General features: G+C 56.6%; 1 protein-coding gene across 1 annotated transcript in view; it reads left to right on the forward strand.

Moving 5' to 3' along the window:
• The first annotated feature begins 446 nt into the window (after window positions 1–446).
• Window positions 447–19,689, forward strand: part of MED20 (mediator complex subunit 20) — a 119,978-nt gene continuing 100,735 nt past the window's right edge. The window contains exon 1 of the mRNA XM_056126425.1: window positions 447–451. The gene's annotated coding sequence lies outside the window, so the exon portion shown is untranslated. The remainder of the gene's footprint in view (window positions 452–19,689) is intronic.

Consider the following 19,689-nt stretch of genomic DNA (forward strand, 5'->3'; position numbering starts at 1 on the left):
CTAGGCTGGCCGTGTGCGAGGCCGGTGCCCTCCCTGCTGGGCTATTGCTCTGGCCCCTCTCTGCCGGGCCTCTGAGTCCTGTGGGTCCAGCAAGATAAATAGCCAGGCCGCTCCGAGGCAGGCAAGCCAGCAGAGAGCGTTTCCTTTTCCTCCGGCGTCTCTTGTTGGCTGGGAGCTGGGAGGCCGGGAGGTGCGAGCCGCCGTGTCTGCCTGCCCAGCCCAGCAACAGAGGAGGGGCCGTGTCTGGATCGGCCTCGATAGGGCTGTGCCGCCCGCTGACAGCAGACCAGCGTGAACAGCTGTGTCCCCTGGAGAGGGGCGCCACATTCCATTCCCGCTCCCACCCCCAATTCCCACTCCTCCCCAGCGCCTTCCCCCACCCCCGCCCGAACTCGCACACTCAGCACCCCGTCTGCTCCAGGGGGCCTCCCTGGCCTTGGCGGAGGTCCCTGGAACATCCCCACAGCTGCCCCCCGCCCCCTGAGTAGGGACTGGGGGCCCCTCTCCAGCTGTGTGAAGGCGGTGAGGACTCCGGACAGGTGGCCGGAGGCGGATGGAGAGGGGCCTCCTCTTCCAGGCTCCCGGCGGTTTGGGCCACCCTCAGGCTCTCCCAGACGCTGCCGGGAGGGGGTTCGTTCTGGGGAAACTGAGGCAGGATCCTGGCAGTGGGCGAACTCCCGAAGGTTGAGTCCCTGATCATCTGCTGAGCCCTTGCTGTGAATGAACGTACCCCCCAGCACTGTCAGGGCCTGCCTTTTGAGGGGCCCAGAGCAGCCCTGGGACATGGCTTCTCAGGTTGTGGTGGGGGCTCCTGGGAGCCCCCGCAGAAGCCTCTGTGTCTCCTGAGGATGCAAGGCACTACCCCAACTACTCCAGACTACCGTCTGGGTGCACTGACCTGGGGCTGAAGCATCAAGGAGAGAGACTAGACACCGGCACAGTCGGCAAGGTGCTTGCCTTGTTGGGGCCCCACCCAGCCCGCCAGAAGGGACCCCTGAGTCAGAGCCAGGAGTCAGCTCTGAGCACTGCAGGTGTGACCGAAAATTTAAAAATCAAGGAAAAGGGGCTGGAGTGATAGCACAGCGGGGAGGGCACTTGCCTTGCATGCGGCCGACCCGGGTTCGAGTCCCAGCATCCCATCGGGTCCCCTGAGCACCGCCAGGAGTGATTCCTGAGTGCATGAGCCAGGAGGAACCCCTGTGCGTCGCCGGGTGTGACCCAAAAAGCAAAAAAATAAATAAAAATAAAATAAAAAATCAAGGAAAGGAGGCACGGGTCCCTGAGAGTGGGAAGGAACACCTCTGGGTGGCTTTGGGGACGAAGGCCAGCCTGGCCTCGTCCGGGTGAGGCCCGGGCCCTACTGTCGAAGCAGATTCTCTTCCCGTGACCCCAGGACCGTCCTCCTGAGCCGTGAGACTCAGCTGGACCAGAGGGGCCGTGTTCATCGCTTTGTTCTGTCTTGGGGGCTGCAACTAGCAGTGCTCAGGGCTTACTCCTGAGTCTGTGCTCAGGGCTCACTCTGGGGGGCCCTACGGGCTGCTGCGGCTGGGACTCGGGTTGGGCACGTGCAAGGGCTCTGCCCCCTGGACAGGACAGGTCGGACCTGCTGGCTTAGGCCACGTAGGTTTCCCTTTGTTCCGTGTGTCCCGGGCCCCGCCCCAGCAGTGCTCAGGGGCTGCTCTTAACGGCTCCGTGCTCCCTGCTTGCCACGCTCAGGACACGGGGCACTGCCGGGAATCAAACCGGGCCTCCCCGGGGTAAAGTCTGCGCTGTGGCTTGGCCGAGCCACCCCCAGCCCCCGGCCCAGCCTGCTGCGTATTCTCCGCTCCATTACTTGGGTCCTGGTAGTCGAACTCGGGGCCTCACGCCTCCCGGCGTGTGATCTGCCAAGCCGCGTCCAGGGCTCCGGAAGGGCTCTTGGCCCCGGGGCTGCAGGGGGGAGCACCTCCTGACGCGAGGGAGGGGCTCACCCCCACCCCACTTTTGCCCTGGGTGGGGATGATTGAGAGAGGAAAGTGGGCGTGTGTGTGTGTGGGGGGGGGATTCGCGCCCTGGTCCCTGTGAGGGGAGCACTGTGAGGACTCAGCCCTCTTAGAGCAGAACTCCGGCAGCCTAAGCGGGGGTGCCCGGGACTCCGAGGACCCCCCAACACCTCCACCAGCTCCCCGCGCTGGCCCGCCCTGCCGTTGCCTCGGTCCACAGACCCGACGGCAGAATGCGTGGGGGTCCCTGCTCCGAAACCTGACGACGGATTTCGAAAGGGTGGCCACAGGGCATGAAGCCACACCCCCCGCGGACACTCCCCCGCCCCGTCCACGTTGTGGGCAGCCGGCCCCTCGCGGGGCTGCATGTCGAGGCGCCTGCCATGTGTGTCCCCATTCCTGTGCCCGTCCAGGACTATTATCCAGGGCTGTGGATGAGGAAATCGAAGGAGTGGACCAGCCGCCTCACCCACCGCACGCCCGGGGCACGGAGCCCAGCCTCTGCGTCCCCCCACCCACCCACACACACATACATGGGGTACAGGCACTGCCCAGGCGGCAGAGCCAAGGGGGTCCCGGGCAACGCAGCTGCTGTCAGGGCCAGGAAGGAAGAAGAGGCCAGGACAGCAGCTGTGGGTCAGACAGAGGTGCAGGGTGGGGACAGGCGGGTGAGCTGGGCACAGGAATTGGATGAGCTGGTGGCAGCTGATAGAGGCACCCACAGCTGTGCTCCCGCCCCAGGTGGGCGCCCTCTCCTCCCGAGATAGCACGGCCAGCTCGGGCCTGCCTCCCTGTGACCGCTGCCCAACTCTCCTCCCCCCCTCCGCCTCCTCCTGGCCGGCCCCCCTCCCCTTGGGAGGCTCCTGCGGGGGGGGGGGCCCTCCAGCTGTGGCCTCCTCACTTGTCACCACCCCCTCCACCCCCGCAGCAGGCCGGATGTGGGCCCAGGACAGTAAGCGCTTGCCTTGCAGACAGCCCAGCGACCAGTTGGAACCCCCAGCATCGTTGGTGCTTCCCTGGGCCCCACTGGGGGTGATCCTTGAACACAGAGCCCGGAGGAAGCCCTGAGCACCGCCGGGTGTGGTAAAGAAAAAAAAAATGCATGGTTTAGTGAGCACTTACTGCGTGCCAGGCACGCAGCCGCAGGCAACTCTACAAATGTATAACCTTGAATTCTTTCCTCGAACCTCCCAACCATGAAGATTATCTTCATTGTCTCTTTCCTTTCTTTCTTTGGCCTCCCAAGCAGTGCCCAGAGGCAAAGGGGCCACTGCTGGTGGTGCTGAGGAGACGTGTCGTGCCAGTGATTGAACCCAGGGCCACACACGTGCCGGACCTGGGGTCCCGCCCTTGTATCCACCTCCCTGGCGCCTAGGGGCTTTATTTTACTAAGGAAGAAGCCGCCTGAGGGAGGGTCCCAGGCGGCTCAGTGGTGGGGAGGAGATGGGCGTGGGTCTGAACAGCTTGCTTGCCAGGCCTCTCGCGGGACCCGGTCACTCGGACACGATGCCCCACGCCAGGCACAGGGCAGAGCCTTTTCTTCCAAGTGGATGGACGGCTTGAGAAATGGTCCTTGTGGGAGGAATCAGACTGTAAGGAGTGGGCAGTGGCCTCCGGCTTTGCAGAGACCAGTGGGGAGTGGGTTTGTTTTCCCCCAGGAGGGCTGAGGGTGGGGATTCGGGGCCAGGGTCCTGGCACTGTGGAATGGGCTGGAATTGACTGTGCTTGGCACGGGGTAGGGGGAGGGGTGGGGGGGGGCGGCCAGACTGCTGTAAGAGAGACCACAGCTCAGGGGTCCAGGCGGGGCAGGCAGCCGAGAGAACTGAGGGTGTGCTGAGAACTCAGGGGACCCAGTTTTGGTCCTGGGCACGGCATGGTTCCCTGAGCACTGTCGGGAGTGCCCCAGAGCACTGCCAGATGTGATCCAGAAAGGAACAAAAAACTTGGGCTTAGGGGCTGGAGCGATAGCACAGCGGGGAGGGCGTTTGCCTTGCACGCAGCCGACCTGGGTTCGACTCCCAGCATCCCATAGGGTCCCCCGAGCACCACCAGGAGTAATTCCTGAGTGAATGAACCAGGAGTAACTCCTGTGCATTGCTGGGTGTGACCCCCCCCCACAAAAAATATTGGGCTTAAGCACGTGGCAATCTCTCACACGTCAGTCAGGGGGGTGCGCTGAGGATTCAGCCCCTCCCACGAGGAAGTCCCACACGTTTCCGAGGGACCCAGCCCATGGGGAGGATGACCCTGCCCTTCTCTGTCAGGGCACCACCCAACGAGGGCCAGATCCCGGCTGGAGTAAAGGCGTTTGTCTTGCATGTGGCCTGCCGGGGTCCCCCCCCCGGCACTATATATGGTCCCTGGAGCGCTGCCAGGAGTGATCCCTGTGCAAAGAGACCAGATCCCTTTCCCCCTGGTCCCCAGGGGTCATGGGGGGACACATCAGGGCTTTTAGCAGTGGGTTCGAGGGAGTGCTGAGCCGTCTGCTTCAGAGTCTCAGTGGGAGAATCCAGTTTAGGTGGGCAAGGTGTCTACCCCATGTGGGACCTCCATGAAATACATACCTGGGGGTTTCCTTGCGGGGGGAGGCCCAGTGTGGAGGGGCTGGCACCCTGGGTTCCTCGGCCAGTTCCTTCATGCGTGAGGCTCGTCTGAACGTGTGGAGAGCAGTCTGAAGCATGGCTGTGGCTGGAACCGGCTTCCTGAAAGATATGGGACAAGGTCTTCCTTTCTGGACATGCAAGTCTGCAGGTGGTGGTGTGGGCCTGGCCCCCGGTCTGTGGTGGGCGGCTGCCCCGAGGTGCCAGGCGCCGGACCCGTACGAGGGACGGGAAGGAGGAAGATGAACACTCAACTGTCCTCCTGAGAGAGCGTCTGTGCCCGGGCTTCTGTTTTCCCAGCAACATGATGCCCACCGTCCCTCCTCAGAAGCAAAATCACCCCCGGTCCCCACGGAAATCCACCCTCTGCTCAGGAGCAGACGAGCAAAACGCCCCACATGGGGCAGAGGAGGCCAAGCCTGCTCTCCTAGGTGCCCCACACCCTGTGGGGGGAAGGTGTCACCCACTCAGGACACTCAGGCTCAGCGGACACCAGCTGGGATGGGCAGTCCTGCGGGCAGGGCACTGCCCAGTGGTTTCACTTCTCTCTCTCTCTCTCTCTCTCTCTCTCTCATTCTCTCTCTCGGTGGGGAGGGGCTGTGGCCAGTCAGCTGAGGGCTGCTGCCTCCTCTACCCGCCCCAGCGGGTCCTCCAGGGCTCGGGTTTGGGCGGGACCCTCCTGCACCAACGGCACCTCAGGTCCAGGAAAGGGGGTCGCGTGGGAAGTGGAAATCTGTGTGGGGGAACTTCCTCTGCGGGGCCTTTGATCTCTGAGGTGTCTTTTGAGAGTGCGCTCGCTCTCGCTCTCACTCTCTCTCTCTCTGTCTCTGTCTCTCTCCTCTCTCTGTCTCTCTCTGTCTCTCTTCCTCTCTCTCTGTCTCTGTCTGTCTCTGTTTCTCTCTCCCTCTCTCTCTCCCTCTCTCTCTGTCTCTCTCCCTCTCTCTTCCTCACTCTCTGTCTCTGTCTCCTCTGTCTCTGTCTCTCTCGTCTCTCTGTCTCTCTCTTCTCTCTTTCTCTCTGTTTCTCTCTCTCTCTGTCTCTCTCCTCTGTTTCTCTCTGTTTCTCTCTCTGTCTCTCTCCCTCTCTCTTCCTCTCTCTCTGTCTCTGTCTCTCTGTCTCTGTTTCTCTCTCCCTCTCTCACTCTCTGTCTGTCTCTCTCCCTCTCTCTTCCTCTCTCTCTGTCTCTGTCTCCTCTCTGTCTCTCTGTCTCCATCTCTTTCCTATCTCTTTCTCTCTGTCTCTCTCTGTCTCTCTTTCTCCTCTCTCTCCCCCTCTCCCTCTCCCTCTCCCTCTCTCCCTCCCTCTGTCTCTGTCTCTCTGTCTCTCCTCTCTCTTTCTCTCTGTCTCTCTCTGTCTCTCTGATTCCTCTCTCTGTCTCTCTCCCTCTCTGTGTCTCTGTCTCTGTCTCTCTTCTCTCTCTCTCTCTCTCCCCCTCTCCCCTCAGAGCTGGCCTGGGTAGGCGACTTGCTCTCCCCTACCCCCTCCCCCCCATGGGCCATATAGCCCCCCTCCAGCTGGGAGGATCGAGTGGGGCGCAGTGACCTCAGGTCTGGTGGGGGGTGGGTGGGGGCTTTCTGTTTATTCACATAAACTTTCCAGGGGGTGGCGCTGAGTAATTCTGTTCTGAAAAGGGGGCAGTAGGTCACTTGAACGCGGGCCCCTCTGGCCGCGTCCCTGCTCTGCCACAGCCATAAGCTCTCTCCCTTCCCCTCGGGGGCCTCCTGCTCTCGCCTCATGCTCCCTGGCCAGCGGTGCCTGGACCCCGAGGGGCCCCCTCCTCTCAGCGGGGCTGGCGTGCCCTCAGGATTCCGGCTCTGTCCTTTTGCGGCCTGGAGGCGTCCACCTCCGCCCTCTGTCTCCTCCCGGGAGGGGGCTCAGAGATGCTGGCGCCCCGCATAGACTGTGTCAGACTCTGAGATACTCCAGGCCCACTGCACCCAGCAGGTGTGTCCCAGGGCTCAAAAGCAAACCAAAGACCCCAACCCTGCGGTCCTGTCTGCCAGCTGGGGAAGCCTCCGAGCCGCAGCGCTGCTGTCTCTGAGAGGACTGTGCTGTCTCTGAGAGGACAGGCTGAGAGACCGCACAGCTGCGGTCCCAGGATCCATCCCTGACACGACATGGTACCCTGAGCACCACTGGGTGTGGCCCCCTCCAAAACCAAAATGCTGGGGCCAGGGGCTGGAGCGATAGATCAGCGGGGAGGGCGTTTGCCTTGCACGCGGCCAACCCAGGTTCAATTCCCAGCATCCCATAGGGTCCCCTGAGCACCGCCAGGAGTGATTCCTGAGTGCAGAGCCAGGAGGAACCCCTGTGCATCGCCGGGTGTGACCCAAAAAGCCAAAAAAAAAAAAAAAAAAGGCTGGGGCTGGAGTGATAGCACAGCAGGTAGGGCGTTTGCCTTGCACGCGGCCAACCCGGTTCGATTCCCAGCATCCCATATGGCCCCCTGAGCTCCGCCAGGGGTAATTCCTGAGTGGATTTTGTGCTGACTCATTCAGTACGAGGGAAAACAAAGGCGTGGACGCCAGAGGCTTCTCAGGTCCTGGGGAGATAGATCGGCCCAGCTGTGCTTGAGTTATTTTAGTTTTGGGGACACCTCTGTGCTAAGGGGTTGTTGGGGTGGGGGGCACCACATGGTGCCAGGGTTGGAACCCTGACCTCCCACATGCCAAGAGTGTGCAAGAATCATTGCACCGTCTCCAGGGCCCCTGAGATATCCATGGCTGATTGTCACCCTGGAGCGCATAGCTCAAGGAGGCTTATGCAGCAGACGCAGCCCACCAGTATCCCACTTGGGGGGGCATTTTATTTGTGAGTTATCATTTAAGTGAGGGGGTTGGGCGATGTGCCGTTGTGTTCAGAGTTGCCCCTGGTCTGAGAAATGACCTCTGGTGGCGTCGGGGGATCGTATGTGGTGTGGGGTCCGTAGGAGGTAAGACAAGGAAGGGTCTTAACCCCTGCGCTATCTCTCCAGATCCTTGGGGGGCATTATAAACAGCAGAATCACCCCAAAAGGTAAAAAAGGTTTCAGGGGCTGGAGAGATAGCACAGCGGGGAGGGCGTTTGCCTTGCACGCGGCCGACCCGGGTTCGATTCCCAGCATCCCATGTGGTCCCCTGAGCACCGCCAGGAGTAACTCCTGAGTGCAGAGCCAGGAGGAACCCCTGTGCATTGCCGGGTGTGACCCAAAAAGCAAAAAAAAAAAAAATGGTGAAAAAATGGGTGCTGGAGATAGTACAATGGGTAGGGTACTTGCCTTGCACGTAGCTGAATCAGGTTCGATCCCCGGCATCCCATTTGGTCCCTGAGCACCATCAGGAGTAATTCCTGAGTGCAGAGCCAGGAGCAAGCCCTGGGCATCACTGGGTGTGACCCAACAACAAACAAACGAAATAACTAACTAAATGAAAAGACTTTCTCAGGACCAAGGAGATAGTACAGTGGGTAGTGTACTTGCCTAACCTATGGCCAACCAAGGTTCAACCCCCAGCACCCCATACCGTCACCTGAGCCCTGCCAGGAGTGATTCCTGAGCACAGAGCCAGGAATCAGCCCTGAGCACTGCCAGGTGTGGCCTAGAAAACCAAACAACAACAACAACGACAACAGAAATCCCAAAGTGGGGCTGGAGCGATAGCACAGTGGTAGGGCATTTGCCTTGCGCGCAGCCAGCCCGGCCGAGCCGGGTTCGATTCCTCTGTCCCTCTCGGAGAGCCTGGCAAGCTACTGAGAGTATCTCACCCGCACGGCAGAGCAGAGCCTGGTAAGCTACCCGTGACGTATTCGACATGCCAAACACAGTAACAATTGTTTAGGGCTGGAGCAATAGCACAGCGGGTAGGGTGTCTGCCTTGCACGCGACCGACCCAGGTTCGATTCCCAGCATCCCATATGGTCCCCTGAGCACTGCCAGAGGTAATTCCTGAGTGCAGAGCCAGGAGTAACCCCTGTGCATCGCCAGGTGTGACCCAAAAAGCAAAAAAAAAAAAAAGGAAAGAAATCCCAAAGTGGCACGAAATAACTGAACATCAGGAGCCTTAAGGGAGGTGGCAGGAGGTTGCCTGATTCACCTCAGCTGAATCACCCCTGGGTCAGGTGACTCAAAAGGGCCATGGAGGCCGGAGTGATAGCACAGCGGGGAGGGCAGTTGCCTGGCACACAGCTGGCCCAGGCTCCATCCCTGGCGCCCCGTAAGGTGCCCCCAGCCCTGCCAGGAGTGAGCCCAGGTGTGCCCCCAAAACAAACCCAAAAATGTTTGTGGTTCTGTGCACACTGGTGAATGAGCGTGAGAAAAGTGTGGGTACTGATGCGGGGTCCCCGACACATCTCTGTGCACAGGCGAGTTTTGCAAATAGGGAATCTGCAAATGAGGAGGCTCAGGACGGTGCCACAGGGTGGCTTTGTATCCGCCGACCCAACGCACCTGCACCCAGCTCTCCCGGGGGACTGAGAACCCTCCGATGGGTGCTTGCCCGGCAGGGGCCTCCCGCCTCCAGGCCAGCGCCTGGGCCTGCTGGACCACTCTGTGGGGGGTGCGTGATGGTGCTGGCCTGGCCTGCCCTGGAGGCAGGGGTGGGGCGGGAGAGGACCCCTGGCCCTTCCCCTCCCCACCCCCCATTTCCCAACTTCCCCTGCTGCACCTGAGGGTCTCCCCAATGACCAGGACCCACACATGCATTACGGGAGTTCGAGGCAACATGAAGCAAACAGCACCTGGGACTTCTCTAGGGCCCGAGCTGCAGGGACGAACACCTGGGCAAGATCCCCCCGGGAGGGTTGGGGGGAGCCAGTCTGGGGGAGCCAGTTTGTCCCTCACGCAGGAAGTGAATTAAATAGCTGTGTGTGTGTGTGTGTGTGCGTGCATATGTGTATGTGTGTGCGTGCGTGTGTGTGCGTGTGAGTGTCTGTGTATGTGCGTGTGCGCGCGCGTGTGTGTGCGTGCATGCGTGCATGCGTGCGCGTGTGTGTGTGTTTGTGTGTGTGCGCGTGCCCGCGCACGTGCCAGGCTGGAGGAGCCCAGTTGCACAGTTACGAACCGTGACCCGGCCCCAGAGGAAGTGGTAACGAAGCGATCGTTTTCTTTTCCGCCCACCCTGCGTCTCTCCCCGGCCGCCCCTTTCATGTGTGCCGAAACTGTCCCCTCTGCCAGTTTGGAGCCAACACTGCTTCACTGATTTCTTCACTCGCTTGAGCCGTGCCCGGAGCCAGCATGGGGCTGGATGCTAGGCTAGCTAAGAAAGAGAACACGAACCGTGAGGCCTGAGTGCTTCCTCGGGGACAGCCCAGCCGGGGTCATCCATCCCTGAGCACAGAGCCAGGAGTCAGCCCTGAGCACTCACGTGTGTCCATCCCTCCACCTGCCCCCACCCTCCAAAAAGACACCAAAGAGGAAAGCCCAGTGGAGAAAAAAAGTGTTGGCCTTGGAGTTCAGACCACTTGGTTGCCCACTGATGAGGTGACCAGGGCCTGGTTCATGGTGGGGTCATGCAGCAGGGACAAAGATCTGGGGAGCATGGTGGTCTGCTTGTTGTTGTTGTTGTTTGTGGGCCACAGCTGGGTACATTCAGGGGTTACCCCTGGCTCTGCACTCAGGAATTATCCTGGTGGTGCTCAGGGGGCCAAGTGGGATGCGGGGGATGGAGCCTGGGTCAGGCATGTGCAAGGCAGACGCCCTCCCCGCAGTGCGATGGATCCGGCCCTCTTGTTTCTTCTGCTAAGGATGGCTTGGCAGGGCTGGAGCGATAGCACAGCTGGTAGGGCGTTTGCCTTGCACGCGGCCGACCCGGGTTCGATTCCCAGCATCCCATAGGGTCCCCTGAGCACTGCCAGGAGTAACTCCTGAGTGCAGAGCCAGGAGTAAACCCCTGTGCATCGCCGGGTGTGACCCAAAAAGCAAAAACAAAAATAAAGACGGCTTTGCTCACGGCCGTGGAATCTGGGGCTTCCCCTTGGTGCCTCTCCCTGTGCCCTTGGCCGTGGGCCCCCCCTCCACCCCACCCCTTGTGAGCGCTGCCCTACGTGTCCGCCGGGCTTATGGCGTTGTCTGCTCTCCTCCGAGCTTGGCCCGCCTTTCACGCACAGTTAGCCTTCCTCCACGGCGTCCTGTCAGCAGGATAAAAGCCCCTTCTTCATGTTGCTCTGATCTTTCATCCATCAACCCTCTCAGCCCCAGCCCAGCCCATCTTCTAGGCCCAGCTGGTTCATTTCTTTATGGGTTTTAACTGTATTTTTTTTATTTAAATTTTACTATTATTATTATTTTTGCTTTTTGGGTCACACCCAGCGATGCTGCTCAGGTGTTACTCCTGGCTCTGCACTCAGGAATTACTCCTGGTGGTGCTCGGGGCACCATATGGGAGGCTGGGAATCGAACTCGGGTCGGCTGCGTGCAAGGCAAACGCCCCACCCACTGTGCTATCACTGGAGTGTGCTATCACTCCAGCCCTGATTTATTTCTTTATGGGTTTGGCTCATACCGGCTGTGCCTGGGCTTGGAACCTGGGTCTCCTGCATGCAACACTTGCTTCGCAAGTGCTCACGCTGTGATGCTTTCTTTGGGCCCAGTGTGTTTATTTTGTATTTGTGTAGTTTGGGCTTTGGTGTGAGGACTGTGCTCAGGGGCTACTCCTGGCTCTGTACTTAGGAATCAATCCTGGCAGAGCTCGGGGAACCACATGCAGTGCCAAGAATTGAATCAGGGTCAGGCGGATGCAAGGCTGAAGTGCTCTACCCGTGTGTTCTCTCTCTTCTGGCCTTCTAAACTTATTTTTTAAAATGATTACTATTAGGGGCCGGAGGGATAGCACAGCAGGTAGGGCGTTTGCCTTGCACGCTGCCGACCTGGGTTCGATCCCCGGCATCCCATATGGTCCCCCCAAGCACCGCCAGGAGTAATTCCTGAGTGCAGAGCCAGGAATAACCCCTGAGCATTGCTGGGTGTGACCCAAAAAAGCAAAAAAAAAAAAATAGATTACTATTATTATTATTAGTGTTGGGGGGGGTCATACCTGGCTGTGCTCAGGGCTTACTCTTGACTCTGCTTAGGGATTATTTAATTAATTGATTTTAGTTGATTTATTTAATTAATGCTGAGACCACTCTCCACACGCATGAAGGTACCAGCAGAGGAACAAAGGCATGTGGGTCCCGGGGCTGAGATCTCCAGGCCTGCTCGGATCGGGGCTGAGCATCCTCCACCCAGATCCTCCATCTTCCAGTATGCAGGGGTCACACCCACCAACTAGCCCCCTGGTGCCGTGTAATCCCATCAACGGCCAAGTCCCAGAGACTATAAAACCCAGCTCCCGGAAGCGCGTGGCCGCATTCGTGGCCGCATGACATCTTGTTATCTCATTCTTACTTTAGACAACCTGTCAGGCTACCGAATGTAATCTGCCCACACGGCAGAATCTGGCAAACTCCCCGTGGCATACCCAATATGCCAAATATCAGTAACAATGATGGGTCTCATTCTCCTAGCCCTGAAAGAGCCTGGAATATGGCACTTTTTAAGATCTCAGGGCTAGGACAAAGGAGACGTTACTGGGGCCTGCTCGAGGCAATCGATGAACAACAGGATGGTCGCGATCGTCGTGGTCGTGATTTAATTAATTAACTTAACACGTAGGGATCACTTGTTTCTTCTATTTTATGTGTTTGGGTCACACCCGGTGATGCGCAGGAGTTACTCCTGGCTCTGTGCTCAGTGATTGGGGGACCATCTGGGATGCCGGGGATTGAACCCCTGTTGGCTGTGTGTAAGGCAAGCGTCCTCCCCTCTGTCCTATCGCTCGGGCCTCTGAGATCACTTCTTGCAGGGCTCAGGGGACCATATGCGGTGTGTGGGACCAAACCCAGGTTGGCTGCATTGGGGCAAGTGCTTCACCCCTGTACGACCTCTCCAGTCTCTCTGGGCCCATTTCCAATCCCAGCCACGTTGCCTCTGGCGTAGCTTGACCAAAGCCATGTTCCATGCGGGTCCGGCTGCTTGTCCTGTGTGTGGGGGGGCCTCGCAGTCAGCTCCTGCCTGCCTCTTCATCTGGGCGCAGGCGGAAGGTGAGTGGACTCCGGTTCTGCCAACATTCCCATCACTGCATGTCACACTCCAGCAGTGAATGTTGGGGCTGGAGCGATAGTATAGCGGGTCGGACATTTGCCTTGCACTTGGCCGACCCAGGTTCAATCCCCGGCATCCCATAGGGTCCCCCAAGCACCGTCAGGAGTAATTCCTGAGTGCATGAGCCGGGAGGAACCCCTGAGTATGGGTGTGACCCAAAAAGAAAAAATAAATAAATAAATAAATAAATAAACAAGCAGTGAGTGTTGGCCTGGCCCAGAGAGAGCCCCGAGGGACGAGACGGACATTCTGCAGCCGTGGGTGCTGCGGACCCAGGAGGCCGCTGGGCTTGGAAGCTTGTTCTACACACACCTGAGGGAGCAAAGGGGAGCAGAGACACCCCAAACATCTCTGCTTGGGGAGTCACGTGTAACTGCAGAGCCCCAGGCATGCACATGCGTGTGTTAACTCTACCGGCCTTCATGGATTCAGTTATTTGGCTGGGTGGGGGGCCACACTCTAACAGTGCTCAGAGGCAACTCCCGTTTCCATATTCAGGGGGGTCGTGCTTGTGGGTGGGGGGGAGCATGGATCAAACCTGGGTCAGCCACATGCAAGGCAAGCCCTTCACGCCTGTACTGTCTCTACAGTGCCCAGCTTTTACTTGTAACAGGTTTAAACATGATAAAATAAGTACTTGTTCAAGTACAGATCGTACCGTGGGTAGGGCGCTTACCTAGCATGCGACCGTCCTGAGTTCGATCTCCGGAATCCCACGCAGCCCCCTGAGTTCCACCAGGAGTGATTCCTGAGTGCAGAGCCAAGAGTGACCCCTGAGCATCGCTGGGTGTGGTAAGTCCTTAAATAACTAAATACTTATCTAGTGCAGGAAATTTGAACAGTGTGGGAGAGCCACTCACAGCTTTGTTTTGTTTGTGTGTTTGTTTGTTTGTTTTCTGCTTGCCTTTTACTTTTATTTATTTATTTATTTATTTTAAATTTTTTTTTTATTAGTGAAGCACCATGAGGTACAGTTGTAGATTTACAAATCTTTGTGCTTGAGTTTCGGTCATACAATGATGTTTTAAAATTTTTATTAGTGAAACACCATGAGGTACAGTTGTAGACTTACAAATTGTTGTGCTTGGATTTCGATTGTACAATGATCAAATACCCATCCCTCCACCAGTGCCCATTTTCCATTACCATGGATCCCAGTATCCCGCCCATCCCCCATCCCCCCATTCCACCCTGCCTCTGTGGCAGGGCATTCCCTTTTGTTCTCTCTCTCTTCTTTTGGGTCCTGTGTTTTGCAAGAGAGGCATTGAGTGGCAATCATGTTCGGTCTGTAGTCTACTTTCAGCATGCTTCTCCCATCCTGGGAGGATCCTCCCAACACCCTTTACTTGGTGCTCCCTTCTCTATCTGAGCTGCCTTTTCCCCTAGCATGTGCGATTGGCCTCCAAGCCATGGAGTAAACCTCCTGGTACTTATCTCGGCTATTCTTGGGTGTTAGTCTCCTGTTGTGTTACTTTATGTTCCCCAGATGAATGCAACCTTTCTATGTTCGTGCGTTTGGGAGTGAAACTGGGGCTCTCTCAGAATCTCCCCCACATCCCCCCATTCACAGCACCAGTAGCCTCTTGCTTGTCTTCTTCAAGTTCTACATTTCCATTACTTAAATATTTGTCTCATCATTGTTGATTTTCCTCTTGGGGGGGTTGGGTAGTTTAGTTTTATTTTTTGAGCCACCCCTGGCCGTGCAGGGCTCTGAATCACACTCTGTTTTCTTTTTTTTTTTTCCGTTTTTGCTTTTTGGGTCACACCTGGCGATGCTCAGGGGTTCCTCATGGCTCTGCACTGAGGAATTATTCCTGTCGGTGCTTGGGGGACCATATGGGATGCCAGGGATCGAACCCTGGTCTGCTGTATGCAGAATATGTACCTACTGTATTATCACTCCGGCCTCTAATTGTTGATTTTTTAATGTTTAATTTGTAAATTCATTGAAGAATCATAGAAAATGAAATCATGAAAGTAAAGCCGACTTTATCACTGTCCCCCCACAATGTAGCGCTGCATGCCTTGCTCAAGCAGAAGTTCGGCCTCATCTTCTGAGACTCCCACTCCAGGGGGAAACTGTATTATCTCGGGATGGTGAGGTATTCTTCTGAACCCCCTTTTTGTGGGGAAGGAAGGTTTTGTGCCACATCTGGCAGTGCTCGGGCTGCTCCCACCTCTGTGCTCCAGGATTGCTCCTGGCAGTGCTCAGGGTGCCATGTGGTGCCAGGGGTCAAACCCAGGCCTCCCGCAAGCAGCGCACACTCATGACCCGTGAGCTCTCTCAAGCCTCCTGAACCCTCGCTCCCTCCCTCCCTCTCTTCCTTCCTTTCTTCCTCCCTCCCTCCCTCCCTCCCTTCCTTCCTTCCTTCCTTCCTTCCTTCCTTCCATCCTGCCCCTCTCCCTCCCTCCTTCCCTCCCTCCCTCCCTCCCTTCCTTCCTTCCTTCCTTCCTTCCTTCCTTCCTTCTTCCTTCCCTCCTTCCTTCCTTCCATCCTACCCCTCCCTCCCTCCCTCTCTTCCTTCCTTCCCTTCCTTCCTTCTTTTCTTTCTCTATCTTTAATTTTCTCTGTCCCTTTCCTTCCCCTTCTTTCTTTCTTTCTTTCTTTCTTTCTTTCTTTCTTTCTTTCTTTCTCTCTCTCTCTCTTTTTCTTTCTTTCTTTCTCTAATTCTTTATTTGTTTTTCTCTCTCAGGGCTTACTCCTGGCTCTGCTCTCTCAGATCATTCCTGGCAGGGCCCAGGGGACCATATGAATGCCATGGATTGAACTGAGTCAGCCGTGTGCAAGACAAGTGCCCCACCTGCTATACTATCTCTCCAGCTCCAATAGTTTCATTCTTTTTCTGGTTTTGTTTGGGAGTCCACCCTGGCAGTGCTCAGGGCTTACTCCTGGCTCTGCTCAGGGATCCCTCCTGGCTAAGCTCAGGGACCATATGTGGTATGTGTGGGTCAAACCCAAGTTGGCCACATGCAAGACAGGTACCCTACCCACTGCATCATCATCCGGGTCCCCCTAGTTTTCTTCTTTTAAAATAAAACCATAGAATATCGTTCACATGCAATCTTTTTTTTTTTTTTTTTTTTGCTTTTTGGGTCACACCCGGCGATGCACAGGGGTTCCTCCTGGCTCTGCACTCAGGAGTTACTCCTGGTGGTGCTCAGGGGACCCAATGGGATGCTGGGAATCAAACCCGGGTCGGCCACGTGCAAGGCAAATGCCCTCCCCGCTGGGCTATCTCTCCAGCCCCAACATGCAATCTTTTATGTTTACAAAATTAGGGTCATTTTGATCCAGAGAGATTACACTATGGGTGAGATGTTTGCTTTGCACATGGCTCACCTGGGATTGATTCCCCGCATTTATGGTCCCATGAGCAAGCCAGGAGTGATCCCTGAGGCAGAGCCAAGAGTAACCCCTGAGCATCACCAGGTGTGACCCAAAAAGTAAAACAAAACAGAAAACACCAACTCGAGTCATTTTGCATAGCCAATGCTGCATTTTTTCATTTTCTTCGCTGCTTTTACTGTAAATTTATGTAAGTATCTGAATAGAATTACTTCATGCGGTTAGTCAGCACACGACAGTACTGTAAATCTACTGTAAATCGCAGTTTGCAGTGTTGGAAAGTGGGGAGTCATTTGCTGGAAAACAGGATTTTAAAAGCATTTTTCAAGGTAGGGGGAGGGGCTGGAGAGACAGTACGGCAGGTGTGCGTTTGCCTTGCATGCGGATAGCCCGGGTTCGATCCCCGGCATCCCATATGGTCCCTTGAGCACCACCAGGAGTGAGTCCTGAGCACAGAGCCAGGAGTAAGCCCTGCGCACAGTTGGGTGTGGCCTTCAGAAAGAAAATGAAGATAGGGGAATAATCTTTCTTGAATTTTAAAAATGACTGGGAGCAACTTGTACCCAGCTGGGCTGGGGTCTCTTCCTCCCAGTGCTCAGAGGACTGTGGTGCTGGGACTAAGCTCAGGCCTCCCACAGAGCAAGCTTGTTCTTCAGTCTGCTGAATCTCTCTTTATCCCTTTTTAGTTTTTTAAAAAAGGAAAAGGCCTTATTCTCAGATACACAAGTGAAGTGAAAGTGGCTTCTCAGGTGAAGACGTGTGGCATCATATAAAATGCCAGGGTTGAAAATATACATATTTATATTATATAAAATACGTCCCTAGGGCCAGAGGGACAGCACAGGGGCTAAGGCACTTGCCTGGCATGTGGCTGACCCAGGGTTGATGCCTGGCACCTTCTGTGGCCCTGAGACCCCCTCAGAAGTGACCCCTGGGGCTGGAGCAATAGCACAGCGGGTAGGGCATTTGCCTTGCACGCGGCCGACCCGGGTTCGATTCCCAGCATCCCATATGGTCCCCTGAGCACCGCCAGGAGTCATTCCTGAGTGCATGAGCCAGGAGGAACCCCTGTGCATCGCCCGGTGTGACCCAAAAACAAACAAACAACAACAAAAAAGAAGTGACCCCCTGAGCACAGAGCGAGGAGTTAAGCCCTGAGCTCTGCCGGGTGTGACCCAGAAAACAAAAGATGTAGATCCCCGTGGAAAACCTCCAAGTCCCATGTCTTGACTCCAACTGCACATTTGAATGGTGGCTTTCCTGGTCAGTCAAGCTTTGCGTGAACCCTGAGTCAGCAGCCCCACCGCAGGGCGGTCTCCACTTGGTGTGTATAGCCAGCAGCAGGGACAGGGGGCCCACGGCGGTGGGCACACCAGTGTCGCAGCTAGAGGACTAGCAGCAGCAGGTGCCAGCCGAAGGGCTGAGGCAGCGTGGAGGGCCTGCAGGGGGACTTATCATCAGCTGTCCCTCCCGCCCCGCCGGGGGGTGGGGTGCGGCCGGGCCTGCTCTTCCTTTGCAGCTGCACCATTCTCCAGGCAAGGGCTCCAGCTGATTAGAGGGGCCGTCCCCAGCCCCGCACCCCCTCCCTGCTGCAGAAGCTGTGAGACTCCGATTAAGGAAGCCACCGAGACCAAGGGACCCGGGCCAGAGGGGGCCGGAGGACCAGAGGCCTGTGGTGAGGAGGAGATGTGGCTGGCCGCCAGAGAGAGTGGGGTGTAGTGTAGGGGTAAGCTGGGACGATGGATCTCATCTCTCCCGCACCCCTGCTCCACCCGCGCCCCCTGCCCACCCTCCTCTCTGCCTCTGGCCTTCCTCAAGCACTTCCTGAGCGCCTCAATGCACCTGCCCTGGCTCCTACGGAGAGGTCAGCATGAGCTTCTGGGCTGTGGCGTCCAGAAGCCCCTCGTACCAGGAGGTGCATTCCAAGTCAGTTTTTCTCACTTAATCCTCCCTCCACTCAGTGTGGCGTGAGATCCGTGGTGGCCACGGGCCCGTGAGTCTCGTTTCTGTGGGGTTTTTGTTTTGTTTTGTTTTGTTTTTTGCTTTTTGGGTCACAACTGGCAATGCCCAAGGGTTACTCTTGGCTCTGCATTGAGGAATCACTCCTGGTGGTGCTCGGGGGACCCTATGGGATGCTGGGAATCGAACCCGGGTCGGCCGCATGCAAGGCAAACGCCTTACCCACTGTGCTATCTCTTCAGCCCCCTCGTTTTCGTGTTTTTTTTTTAACCCAGAGATAAAAATAACGGTGTCGCCACCCCCGGTCACAAGAACAACTGGGGTCCACAAACTCAGAGAAGTCCTGTTTCTCAGGTATCTGTTGGAGTGTAAATCTCACCCTCCCAGTATCAGCTGTCCTAGGGATATTCATTGCCACTTTGAGGTTTTCTTTTGAAATTTATATATATATATATATATACTCCTGGCGGTGCTCGGGGAACCATATGGGATACTGGGAATCGAACCCGGGTCGGCTGAGTGCAAGGCAAACGCCCTACCCGCTGTGCTATCGCTCCAGCCCCAATATTTTTTTTTTTTTTTTGGTGTTTGGGCACGACAGACAGCCTGGCTCTGTGCTCGGGAATGACTCCTGGTGCTGATCGACCCCCAGCCCTTCGTGTGCAAGGCGGGTACCCTGCCCGCTGTGCCATCACTCCAACCCCTGGCAAAGCTGCTCTTTGCACCTCAGTTTTCTCACTGACAGGAAGGAACCCTCTTTGGGTTGTTCTGGTTGAGGTGATGTGCAGGGCTGTGACTCCAAGAGTGTATGAGATAGACGCTGGAGGCCCTGGGTTTGACCAGCCCCACACGGCCCCAAGCACTGCCTTTGTAGTCCCTAAGCACTGAACCGTCAGGCCCAGCACTTCAGGACCAATACTGTTAGGAGCAAGCCCTAGCCTCCTGAGCACGACCAGAGAAGCACCCAGCCCCTCACTATCTCTTTCGAAGGAAGTGTCTCTGGGCCAGAGAGATAGCACGGTGGGTCAGGCCTGTGCCTTGCCTTCATCTGACCCGGATGAGACCCCCCTCATCCCCTACGGTCCCCCGGACCCACCAGGTATGATTCCAGAGTGCAGAGCCAGGAGGAGTAAACCCAGAGCATGAGAAGAAATGTCTTTGGTTTGCTGGTGATATTCACGAGACTGAAAACTCGTTTTAAGATTTTGTATTTGGGGGTCACACCTAGCAGTGGCCAGGGCTTACTCCTGACTGTTCTTAGGAGGTGCCAGGGATCGAATCAGAGACAGGTGACTTAAACCTTGTATTATCTCTCTGTCTGACTGCAAACATCATTGGGGGGGGTGGGGAACCACACCTGGTGGTGCTTAGGAATCACTCCTGGCCACTACTAGCAGTGGCCGCATGTGGTGCCAGGGATTGGACCAGGGTCTTCCATCTTATCCCCTATACTTTCTTTCTGCTACCTGCCCCCCACCCCCACTCCACACTGTTCCCTCAACCAGAATTTATATATGCGTCGGGAAACAAGAATGTGTGTGACTTGCTGTATAGGGATGTGTGTCTTTTTTTTTTTTTTTTTTTTGCTTTTTGGGTCACACCCGGAGATGCACAGGGGTTACTCCTGCTCCATGCACTCAGGAATTACTCCTGGTGGTGCTCGGGGGACCATATGGGATGCTGAGA

Source organism: Sorex fumeus, unplaced genomic scaffold, assembly GCF_029834395.1.
Source record: "Sorex fumeus unplaced genomic scaffold, SorFum_2.1 ptg000061l, whole genome shotgun sequence".
Classification (NCBI taxonomy): domain Eukaryota; kingdom Metazoa; phylum Chordata; class Mammalia; order Eulipotyphla; family Soricidae; genus Sorex; species Sorex fumeus.